This window comes from Strongylocentrotus purpuratus, unplaced genomic scaffold (genome assembly GCF_000002235.5).
Source record: "Strongylocentrotus purpuratus isolate Spur 01 unplaced genomic scaffold, Spur_5.0 spur5_scaffold_1, whole genome shotgun sequence".
Lineage (NCBI taxonomy): Eukaryota > Metazoa > Echinodermata > Echinoidea > Camarodonta > Strongylocentrotidae > Strongylocentrotus > Strongylocentrotus purpuratus.
Window position 1 is genome coordinate 35,773,231 of NW_022145594.1, and position 12,827 is coordinate 35,786,057.

The 12,827-nt window shown below is 37.5% G+C and overlaps 1 long non-coding RNA gene across 1 annotated transcript; it reads left to right on the forward strand.

The window, feature by feature from the left end:
• Positions 1–464: 464 nt before the first annotated feature.
• LOC115921080 lies at positions 465–5,414 on the forward strand. The gene is made up of 4 exons (XR_004062730.1): positions 465–569; positions 2,050–2,195; positions 2,526–2,687; positions 3,120–5,414. It is a non-coding gene; the product is annotated as an uncharacterized LOC115921080 (long non-coding RNA).
• The last annotated feature ends 7,413 nt before the right edge of the window (positions 5,415–12,827 follow it).

The following is a 12,827-nucleotide window of genomic DNA, read 5'->3' on the forward strand; positions in this document are numbered from 1 at the left end:
CTTGGATAGGTCCTGTAAAACGTTTACAGAACGTTTTATTCAGACGTATTTTGTTGAATTTATTTTTTATGTCCAAATAAATATTTCTTAAAAAATACCAGCTGGCGAAATTAGGCCACATGCATACGCTTGGGGGGGGGGGGTCGAGGTGTGTCAAACTGATGCACTCCTGTGGCGTAGAGATGGAGGGAGGCACGTGCATGCCCCCAATAATTTTGAGGAAAAAAAATAGAAAACATAAGGTGACATTATTTGAAGAAAAAAGAAACACATAAGGAGTGACCCCTCCCCCTCACATAATGTTTGTGCCCCTCCCCCCCCCCCCCTCCCAGCCCAATCAGTCCGACCGCGCTACGTCATTTACTATGCTCCATTCAACCACGTGTATACAAAGTGCGTACGCACCGTATATAATCGTACCACTGTATAGGTCAGTGAGTCGTATCCGGCGCGGCCGTTGCGGCGCGCTCGCTCCAGAGCTTGCCGCGTGTTTTAAACTGACTGCCGAGTTGACTGCTTGATGACGTGACATCGAGATTTCAAATAATCTGTTAGACTGCGACACCGAGGTAAGCGTTATTTTAACATTTTGATATCTGTAAGGAATTTAAGCTTTGTTTGATTGATTTTGAAGCATGTAAAATGAAATAAAATATTGATTATTTGCATTAAAACTAAAAGTACGGCAGACTCTATGTCGCATGTGCAGGCCGTTGAAACTTTCATTGCATTGACTGGTATGGTAATTGGGTAGGCTAGGGTATGTGCACACATAACTCCAGGAAGCTCCGATGCCGAACGGCGTCGGAGCTTCTTGGAGTTAGTGCATACCTGAGTTAGTGCATACATAGCTGCATTACTATCCTGGCTGTGTGTATTAAAAGCTGTGCTATTGATACTCAACATTTCAAACACCACTGTACAAAACTCTTTCACTAAAAATCGGTACTTTAGTGACAATTGATGAAACCTAAATAGCAGTAATAAAATACAATTTGTTCAACTTACCGATGTTATTTTGTTAAAAAGAACAATTTAGAAATTCAAATTGTCTACTGTCAAAATTTGCTTACAGCTAGCCGCATCGGCATGATAAGTGCATTTGTGTATTATGTGTGTATCGACTATTCCTTTTGAGCAAATGCTGCCTCTTAACACGTCAGTGGCGGATCCAGGGGGGGGGGGGGGGCCCGGGGGGCCGGGGGGCCCGGGCCCCCCCCCCCTTGAGAAAAAAATCATGTAAAATCACGTGATTTTTACGATTTTTGGGGGTTGGGCCCCCCCCCCCCTGGCGCTCAAGGGGGGGTGCAAATTGAAATTTTTTTGAGGATCAAAAAAAAAAAATGTGCTCCCCCCCCCCCCCCCCCCCCCCCCCCCCCCCCCCCCCCCCCACTGAGCGACTTTTCGGCCGGCGCGATTTTCAAATTTTCGGGAGCAAAAAAAAAAAAAAGTTGGGCCCCCTCCCCTAAGAAATCCTGGATCCGCGCCTGTAACACGTAATGCAGTGCTAGAGGTCAATACGCATAATAGCATGGACTCTTTGCTGGAGTGGGTAGGTGCGCATGGCTCGTTACATTACATGGTAATCGGATGATTAAAACAGTTGAGTTGTTAACTTTGCTGTCTGGAAAAATCATGGAAAGTTCCCATCGGGATTTAAAATGCTATTTCGTGAAGAAAATAAGTCCCTCGACTACCAGCTCATTTCTTGACTTATTTACTATTCCCTCAATAGCATTTAAAATCCCACGGGAGTGGAACATTCCATGCTTTTCCCTCCACCACCATTTAGCAACTTTATATTATCCCAACCCCGATTACAACAGGTTTGTTTTTTAGGCAATTGAAATAGCTCCCAAACCACCTTTTTTGTATGGATATTGTTTTTTAGAAATATCGAGACCTAGATTTATAGTCCTTTCTTGTTCTCAATTTCGTCTCTTTAAACAAAAATCTTTTTAGTTCAGATTACACATTATTTAAAGAAATTGATTTCCAATAACGTAGATTAATAACTTAAGGATTGATTTGTTTTATTTTTACATACAGGCAACTATGTGAAAGTGCAAAAATATCGCCAGGAAGGCAGAGGACACGTCAAACCTGGTATCGGAAGATGATGCTGTGTAGAAGCGAAAGAGACGTCTTTCCCCAGAGATTTAGCAAATCTTCTAGTGATTCCGGAAGTGACGCTGGTAAGTATTTGTCTCTTGATGGTTAGTAGTGCTTGGCTCAGCCAGAGACTTATAATTTACATCTTATTTCTCGTTTTCTTCAAAATCCAACAGATGATGAAAACCTAAGATAATTTATTTGGGATAGCTAGACCTGCTTTGTGTCCCAGCCATGCAAAATGATGATTAATAGATGTGGCACCATTCCGGCAAAACTGGAAATTAATTTGTAATCTAGGCATAAATTTCGGACAAGAAGTTTGCATTACCCAAAAGTTTGTTCAGTTTATGAGAATTCTTGTCATGTCTTGATATCCCTTTTAACATCTGCAATGTGTCTCTGTTTTTCAGATCTTGAATCAGTTCGGACCCAAGAAAACAACATGTACACGGAGGAACGACTAAGGCTGTGGCAGCAGAGTTACCAATGCCGAAACTGAATGCGAAGTCCAAGTCCACATCGCATTTTTCAGTTCCAACCCACAACTCCAGCAAGGGCTCGGGCTTCGGAAAGTAAGTTTTTTTCAGATAGCATTTCACAAACGAAAGGTTCTGAGGTTTTTTTTTATCATCAGAACATATACTGTAGAGCGTATAAACTAACAAAACAACATTTGCCATTTGCCAAGTTGCTACACTAAAATACTGTTGGATTGGATAAGTGAGGCAGATTATCTTGGCGTACATGTAATTTATTTCATTAACAAGGCATGGGTATAGTTTTCTTACAGAAGAGTCGCTTTTAAATCCTTACAGTATGTATACTTTGTTGGAAGCGCTGCACAGGTGTCGTCTTTGAAGCTGGGTGATATATTCCTGAAGTGACTAAATTGGACAGCTATCAAACATATCTCTCCAAAATATCCTATTAATTTGCTGTCAAACTTTTTAATGACTTGAACTGTTATTATAATGTATTTTATGTGTCTGTTTTTTTCTTCTCAGGCAATTTTCAAGTGCAGGTACTGTGTACGCTGCAGAGGCTGGAGGAAGGGCAGCAGCAGCTGACGCAGTTGGTACAAAAACTGCTTTTGTCCAAATCGGGAGCGGCCGTTGATGTGGAAGACCTGAGGGAGCCGTTTACCGAACCAGTGAACACCAAATTTTCATTCAAGGTAGATTAAGATACCTTCATTCAGGGGCAATGCAAAAATCCTAAAACTCATATTGAGACCAAATTTGACCATTTCAGCTAATAATGGAGAAACTTTATCAGCGACATAACAGTTTTGTTGGTGCATCTTTTTGGATTGAATTGCCAACATCTTGTTGAGAATGCAAGACAAAGTTGTATAGGTCTGTAAATTTACTACTTTTTGTAAGGATGCTGAAACCGATGGCCCGAATTCACAAAGGAGGTTTGAGCTCAAACCTTGGTTTTCGTACGTCATATGACGCGTTTTATGCGTTTTTTACAAACCTGGTTTGTAAAGAACAAAAGGAGGTTTGGCGAAACAAAAGGAGGTTTGAGCTCAAACCTTGCTTTGTGAATTCGGGCCAATGTGTGTGCTGCCAAACTCTCTTATAACCTTGTCTTCCATATTCATAGACCCTTAAATTTGAGTATTCATATTTGCCTGTTAATAATTCATATCAACTAATTTCTATCAGTTTATTGTAAATAGCTTTTTGTAGATTGTTCATGTGTTTTGTGTTGATTTTATATTTGAAGTAAGATGCAAGGTCCAATGCAAGGCTTCTGGGAAATCTTGACCTGCCCACTAAATCTTTGGTCGATCAAAAGGACAATTTTGTACTCGGATTTAAAGGGGAAATCTACCCTAGAAATTTCACTGCTTCAATCAAAGGAGACAAATTTGAACAAAATTAAAAATAAGAAATGGGCAAACTCGGTAAGGAAAACAAAGTAAGGAAACTACACTTTTTTTACATTTTCTAGTAAATTACTCTCGGCTATTCAAATTGACAATGCTGATGACATCTTGAGTAGCTCTAAATTCACTTTGTACACAAAATTTCACATTTTCTAACCCCCATAGTCAAAGCATGTTGTCTAGAAAGCTATTCGTCGTTAGTAATCTGAACATACTCTGATTAAAAGCTGTGGAAATGTGTAACTTTAAGGAAAATTTAGAAAATATGAATGTACAAAGTTGATGGATAGCTACTCACAGTTGGTGTCATCATTGTTGCCAATTTGTAGAGCTGAAAAGAGTGTAGTTCCCTTGTGTTTTTTTGCCGTACTTTCACTTGAAATGTGACTTCTTAAAATAGTCACATTTTTATCACTTGTAGAAGTTGATGAGAAAGTAAATACATGTACTCTTTTGAATAGTTATAATTTGCACCAGATGATGAAGCTAATCCTGGGTGGAGGCACATAGTTAAATCGGTTATTCACATGTATTTAATGATAATTTGTGACATTTTGTTAAAAGGTTCTGGTGAATTTATTCACATTGAATTTGATATAGTACACAAAAAATTAAATCCACTATTTGGTTTTACCAAAGATCAAGACTTATTGTAGAAAGATTTCTTAATCATTTGCTGGGGCATCTTTTTGGCATGAATTGCCAGGTTCTGTAAATAACTCAAATTGCTTTTATAAAGTGTGTTACCAAAGTTGCTATATGTGTGCTGCCAAATTATTGACACTATTCAAAGTATTCATTTTATCTTGCCTTGTATATTCATAGAGACATAGACCCGTGAATTATATGAGTATTCATATTTGCCAGTTAATGAGGCATATCTTCAACTCATCTATCATTTTCTTATGTTTTATTTGTAGATTGTTCATGTGTTATGTATCTATAGTTTTAAAGGGATAGTTTAGTATTGGTCAAACTTAACTTTAAAACCAAAACCTGCACCATCACGGTGCAAAGTAATAATTACAAACGGCCAAGTAAAGCCCCTGTTATTATCAAAATGACCTGTTACTTTCAGTTTCTGCATTTAATTTTTGTTAAAATACTAATTAAATATCTATATCCATTGCTTTTTAAAGAACTATTCAGATTTTTTCTTCTTCAAAGTAGTCTTCAAGCATTTTTAATATTTTGAATAAAAATATATTTATGGATATTTCAGCCGTTTGTGAACCAATATTGATCAAAAAACAATTTATTCTGAATATTAGAATTGTATGTTCTTTCGGGGGCACTTCGGGAAATACCAATACTCTTTTTCAAATATACATGATGTACTGTATTGCCAAGCCTTTGTACATATTTTGTAAATATGTTTGATAATAAATTCATAAAATCAATCAAATACATGTGTGACCTAGCGTTTATTAAAAATTCACTGTATATTGGACGTTCTTAAAAGGTTTTCTGAACGTTCTTAAAACGTTTCCAGGACGTTCTAGACGTTCTTAAAAGGCTTACTGAACGTTTTAAAAACGTTTCCAGGACGTTCTAGACGTTCTTAAAAGGTTTTCTAAACGTTCTCAAAACGTTTCCAGGATGTCCTGGACGTTCTTAAAAGGTTTTCTGAACGTTTTCAAAACGTTTCCAGTACATTCTACACGTTCTTAAAAGGTTCTCTTGGACATTCTAGACGTTCTTTAAACGTCCTGGAAACGTTCTAGACGTTCCTAAAAGGTTTTCCGGACGTTTTTAAGGTTCTTAAAACGTTCTTAAAACGTCCCAAACGTCCGACAGGTTTTCTGCAGGTCCTTGCACTTAAAAGCAAATCTATAAAAGGTTTTTTATTGGTTCTAAAAACGTTTAGAAAACGTTCAAAAAACGTCCATTTGGAACGTTCCAAAAAACGTTTTCAACCTACCACAAATAGACGTCTTTAGAACGTTTTCACAAAACGTTTAGGAAACCAATTTGGAACCTTTTTAGAACGTTCAGAAAACGTCCAATTGTTACTTGGGTCGGTCTTTTGTTGGGGGTGAAACGAAAACAAAGAGCATCTTTGTTTTCGTTTCACCCCCAACAAAAAAAGTGTTTCTTTACTCCTCCCTCCCTCCTATTAACCGGCTGACTGATTCGTCGTTTAATATTTTCTCACCAATTAGAGGGGAAAATGGTTGTGGTCTTACCCCAAAAAAATATTTCTACGCAAACAACTTGCCGCACTGGCAGAGTGGCTGATACATGTAAGTCCATTCAGCAATTATTTACTGTAATTATTCCTCGATCGATTGTTATTTTTTGTTTAATCACTTTGTTTCTATTCCTCCTGGATGATACCTTACCTTCTCACTGCCATTGCTTGATCCTACGGCTCTTTCACAAGGTGTATTGATTGACCTGAAGGTTAAAGATAAACACAAATAATACAAATAAATAAAACATGAGATTAATGAACAAACTGACTCAATGTTCATATACAAATATGAACTTTAGACTATGCGTTTACTGTGTATGGTATCAATAGGAGCTTGGTCTATCACCCTTTGATTTAAGTGAAAGACAGACACAGTACATATTGATAGAACAATGAACAAACCACTGACATGTATATAATTAAGTTTAACTCAGAGTCAAAAATTATCATGATCACAAGACAAAGGTCGATTCCATATAACAAGTGCCATTAAGGCATATGACATATTTCTTCATTTTTACCATTTCATTTATTATAAAGAAGAAAAAACAACCGTGAGAAGTTTATAATGGTCCGTACAACATACAATGAACAGCGTACGTACAGAGCAGTGTGCATACATTATGCATGTAAATAATCGCTCATCTACATTCTGCAATAGCATACAGGCGTGATGTATATGGAGTTCTTCAATCAGCAACAATGTGTAGTAGTAGTAGTAGTAGTAGTAGTAGTAGCTGCAGCAGCACCTATGCGCGGATCCACGGGGGGGGGGGGGGGTCCCCCTGCCCCCAAAACAGAATATTTAAAACAAAAAACATAATTCCGAATTAAGCCCCACCCCCCCCCCCAAAAAAAAAAGGGTTCTACCCCTCCCCCCCCCCCCCCCCCCGCTTATTCATCGGCTTGCTGCGTCGGCGATAAATATTTCCTCAAAATTTGGAGAAAAATAAGTGCCTCTTAAATTTCCCCTTCCTCTTTTCAAAATGCCCCTCTTAACATCTGATAAATGCCCTTCTCCTCCAACGGATTCCCCATTTCCATTCTCACAAGTGCCTCTTTTCATTAATGTTGAGTGCCCCTTTTCAGGTGCAAGACATGCCATTTTCCTACCTCTGAAGGCTCTGATAATTGCCCTTTTTAATTTGACACAAGCACCTTTTTTTCTTCTAATAACTGTCCTTTTCCTTTTTTATAAGTGCCTACTTTTACTTTCTCTATAACATGCACCCTTAATTCAAGGCGACTTAGTGCCCCTTTTTCTTTAATTCCTCCAAGAGATGTTATCATTATGTTACTTATATATATATATATATATATATATATTATTATCATTAATAGCAACACGTATACCATGCGCATGATCTGTACAGAACTACATAAAGATGCAATTAATATGATACCACCAACCTCCTTGCAAAAAGGCTCAAGCTGGAGAATTATATGATGCATTCCAATGATATTCTAGTTGCCATGGTAATTAAAGTGCGCATCATTATTGTGATGAGAAATTAGTATGAACGTTGGAGCATTACTGATGCACAAGCACATCCCTGGTCAAACGTCTCTCTGCATCAGCAATTGAGGCGTTTCAAATGCACGCATGCAAAATGTTTGTATTGTCTGTTGAAAGTCAGAAGGGCGTAACTATGTGGTAAAGTATATGCGTAAATAACCTTCTGAAGCTCAACAGAAATAGCAGCAATCACTTAAAGGGATAGTTGAGTTGTTGTTTCAGACCGCAAATGACTTTAAAGTGCATGGTCATTGCTATTTTTCTTATTTATGACATTTCTAGTGCCCCTTTAGGACCTAACATTGATATGAAGGTAATTTTAGACCCCAAAATGTGTTAAAATTTAGCCAATACGATCATACCAATTCACCTCCACTTTCAAAAAAATATGGTGACCGTTAATTAATTAATTAATAAATAATAGCAATACTTGGGCCTGCTCGTTGTGCGTTTTATAACCAACACGAAAAGCCAACATCGGCACTGGCTGGATTAAAACGCATAAGGCGCTATTTCGTTTTTTAAACGGCTGGTTCAAATTATCAAATATTTGTGGTGGTACACAAATATTAGAAATGGTTATATATTTCAGCCGTCTCTAAACCGATTTTGATCAACCAAAGATGATGTTGTCATTTAAAATGTATGTTCTTTCACATTGACACTCAGTTTTTCATTATATCACACACAATTATTTTGTGTAGCGCACTCTGCAACATAACTCAACTATCCCTTTAAAGCCCCTCTAAAGCGTTGAGAGCCCGAACAGTTTGATGGCAAAATTTCACTTAAATTGTATCATAAATGTAAAAGAGAATGTTATTTAAGGCACATTTCTGCGAGGATTTTCAAAATAAAAGGACCGTGCTCCTGTGTATTTTGAGCACTGATATTCCCTAGATGATGGACAGAAGAACTGAGAGTGGTGTTCATTAAGAAAAGGGTGTAGATCACAAACAGTTTTTGAGAAAACAGAGGCACTATAAGCATAAGCACATTTAATACCTGCTTACCTTTCACGGCAAAATTAGGAATGTTTCATGGTAAAATTAGGAATACAGTCTAATTGTACACTTTTACATAGCAATTTTCGGTAAAATAAAAAAAACCTAGGGTTAATAATAGACTTTGAAAGCCCTAAATAGGAAGACCTCCACAAATATGTAAACGCTGCCAGCCACATGAGAAGCATATCGACAAGGCTTCGTTTGTTAGGTATATGAAGATTGTCTTGATAGGAGAAGTCTCACATAGAACGCATGCAATCACAGCGAACGTAAGTTGCTAAAGAAACAAAGTAGCTGTGCTCAATAAATGCCTCGTGCATCCTCAATATGGAAGTGTAATAAGATACAAAAATGTGAAGCATATGACACTTGGTTGTTTTACCTGACTGCGAAGAAAGCATGGGAATGCTTGTAAGTAGGCAACCAGGGGATTGCCGGCTTCAAGTCCTCTCGAAGGGCCTTAGTAATGACAATTAATGCGCCTTAATACCAAAGGGCACTAGTGCACGAATCGGTTTTGAACAAACTCTTACCCGGTTACACTCTATCATGGCTCTGCCACTGAGCCAATGCGCCTCACTCCGATCGTTAGAACTTAGAGATTATGTTTATTGTTTATTCTAAAGCGATAGAGACAAGTAACAGATGAAAGACGACATCCCTATTAAATCATCTACATGTGATTCCAGCAATGCTAATTAGTTAGTTCAGAGTCATCTAAAAGATGGATCCAGTAAAGAAATGATGAATTGGATTAATGAAGGAACAGACAAATTCCCAGATGGAAGGATTAAAGGACAGATGGATTGACTGAATAGTAGACTCGACACACTCACCTTAATCCTGTGATGAAATCTAAAGAAGAACGAAACACAACCCAAAACACAAAAAGTCTGAACAGCTAAATTGATTAATGTGCAGTGAATCTATATAATTTAAATACATCGCTTCTCGCCCTCAGAAAAAAATTCCCGCAATTGTTTATGCAAAACATTTAACTACTTAAGAAACATCTGAAAACATATTTCTACCACTTTACATAATTTAAATTAATTAACAAAGATACAAGGCCTTGTATCCTACTCGTTTCAGCACGTGGAGTAAGTCAGTATTTTACTTTTTTTGGTAACAATTTACTTGGCGAAGTAAAATGCTTTAACTGCAGATCCTAATTTTGCACTTTACCCTAGGTGGCTTAATAAAATGTAATGGTTAGGTTTGTGTGTGCTAGCCTTGTAGAATACCGGCTGGCCGGAACACTCCCCAGGGAACTGAGCATGTGCATATTTCTACGGCAGAGTATCTATGTATAGATTTAATTTGTTATCCAATGTGATACTGAATTATTATATAACAAAAATGGAGGTTTGAAGTGAAATATTGTGCGCTGCCCAGAATAAGGCTGCAATAAGAAAGAAAAAAGCATCAGGGTTGATTTTTCCCTAAGTAACGACCGCACGACTGCCAGCCACAGCTGCGAAAAGAAAGAACTATTGAAGAACAACAATATCTGTATCTGCATAGAACTAGACTAGGAGTAATCGGGCAATAATTAAAATTCCTAATTTTCGGGAAAATATTGGTCTAGATCTAAACGGAACCTGTAGCTTTCCATTGGTACCAAATCGTGATAAGCATTGCATCCCTTACAAACATTTATTGAAGGGGATATGCTCCCCCCCTCCCCTCCGGACACTGTTATAGAAAATATCATGGGTAGACGAGGGTTAATAGCCCTTAACCCCCTTTTGTTATTATTTCCCTTCAAATGAAAAAAGTCCCTGCAAAGGAACGTCCCCAATTCTAATTATTGGGCTTTGTAAGTAAGGGCAGTAGCAGCTCGATTTCAATTAGGAACAGTTTACTTCTTTTAAAACAAACAAAATGATGAGTTTTCCAAAAAAAAGTATTATTAAATGAAATAAAGTTTGATTTATTTCAAAAGAAACAAAACGAAACACGGCAATTTTATGTCACATGAGTTGTAAGAAAATATTTACAATAGAGTAAAGGCCCTCAGCTTAATGGACAAATAGTGGGTCAGATCAAAGGTAGATCAGAAAGAAGTGGTACAGTAAGATGGAAACACCCTTGGTTGGGCTAGAAATGTACCGACTTGCTGGTATAAATGTTTGAATATAAAATTTGCAAGGTGGACCGAAATATACTAATGGTTGGTTCGTCGGGCTTGAAATGGATGGTTGGTGGGGCTATAAATGTTTCAAGCTGTGGTAATAAATGTTTTTAAAAAAAGTTGAAAATGTTGAAAGCCAAACGGTTAACACAGTGCTGTCTCTACTTTGTATTTTTTCTCGTAAATATACATACTTTGGTTCCTCCGACGTCGACAAATGATGAGGGCAATCGTAGTCAATAAAAGAATGACTCCGGGAACGATAACTGGTACAACTGCAATCGGAAGAGAGAAAACAAAATCACATGTAACGGAACATGTACTTCTTGTTTTCATTCTTCTCGCCCGGACATTTGTAAGGTTTCATATTTTAAATGAAATCTCTGTATTGCCATGTACATTACAGTACATTCCTTGATTTTTCTGTTCAATATTATTCAATCTTAATTCCCATTTCTGTTATCTCTTTAAGGTTTGAAACAATGAAATGGAAGAAGTTCTTACCGACTTTAGCTACACTTCCATCTGTCTTGTCAATCGGAATTGTGGTTCCAGTAGGTTTGCTGGAACGGATTTCTGGTAAGTTTATTAAAACAGTCGTCGTCCTCTGCTCTTGCGATCCAGGAATATCAGACGCGAAACAAACATAGCTGATCTTACTGGCTGTAGCGATGGCGTATATGGTTTTGTTTTTAGTCCCGTCAAGATTTGTTACTTCAATCGTATTTTTCGTGCGAAGACTTGTGGATCCATGTAGAAAGTAGAGTTTGATATCTGGAAAGTAACCTGAAGCAGTGCAGCTTATCTCCACTGAATGGCTCGTTGACATAGTACAGGCAGGTTTAGCGTTGTTTGGAGAGATCATTTGACATTCATTGATGATTGGGAATGGTTCCATTGGAGGAGCTATAATGTAATCAGAAACAATGTTGCCATTATATTTTTTCTGTGAAATGGGAACTACAAACAAGAAATATTTCCTTAACAAAATATCCGTAGCAGTTGTTAACGTGAGATTTCTAACTTTAAAGAGCGCTTTCTGTGTCCCTTTTTGCTCTCTATCGTTTTTTTTTAAATATTTGTGTTAATGACCATAGAAAGGATTGATATACATCAGATAAGACACAGCATACACAGAGTAATAGAAATAATAAAAAATAGAATAAACGTGCGAGGGATCGGAGCGCAGCGATTACGCAAATGAATGAACGCTATGTTGTACAAGGGTAGGCGTAGCATTGAATGAAAGGTGTGGCAGACTTTGGTACACTGGATATGTTTATGGCCATTTATCAGGCTTTATTACTAACAACTATTTTTTAGACCTGGAAAGTTATATTCTTTATACAAAACAGAGTTGAAAGCCCAGCGCACACACCACGACCTCACTACGAACCTACACTATAAACACTAAGAATTTGCAATAGCATTTGAAGTGAAATGTAAAGGGATCGTTTAACTATGTTAAATCTGAAATACACGGCCCTACGTGTTATTAGTGTCTGTGATACGGTGATATATTGAAGCCCTAAAGAAATTGCGCTTCAAAATGATCAAAAAGTGCCTCAAAAAAAGTAAAAAACCTTTGATTGGTCGGTTTTACCATACTCGTTTTCCCCAAAAGACTGTAGTGTTATGAAAACCGTTTGGCAAACGCAAAATTTGATTTCGATTTTCAATCATAAATATCTTGATAATCAGACAAGCGATCGGCTTGTAAAAGTCATGCGGTTCCTGACTGACCTAAATGTTTATAATTGTCATTGCAGCATGAGCTAAATTAACGATTTTTAAAAAGGATCTACGACAAAGTTACCGGATCCCTTTAACAAACTTGTGAAATCGAGGATAGAGGATCTCAATAGTAACATCTGAATTTGAAGGGATTTCAAGATTCCTTGGAGGAGGAAAAGCTAAATCAGCTCAGAATTGCAATGACGTCAGACAAATAATGTGATTGTTAACGA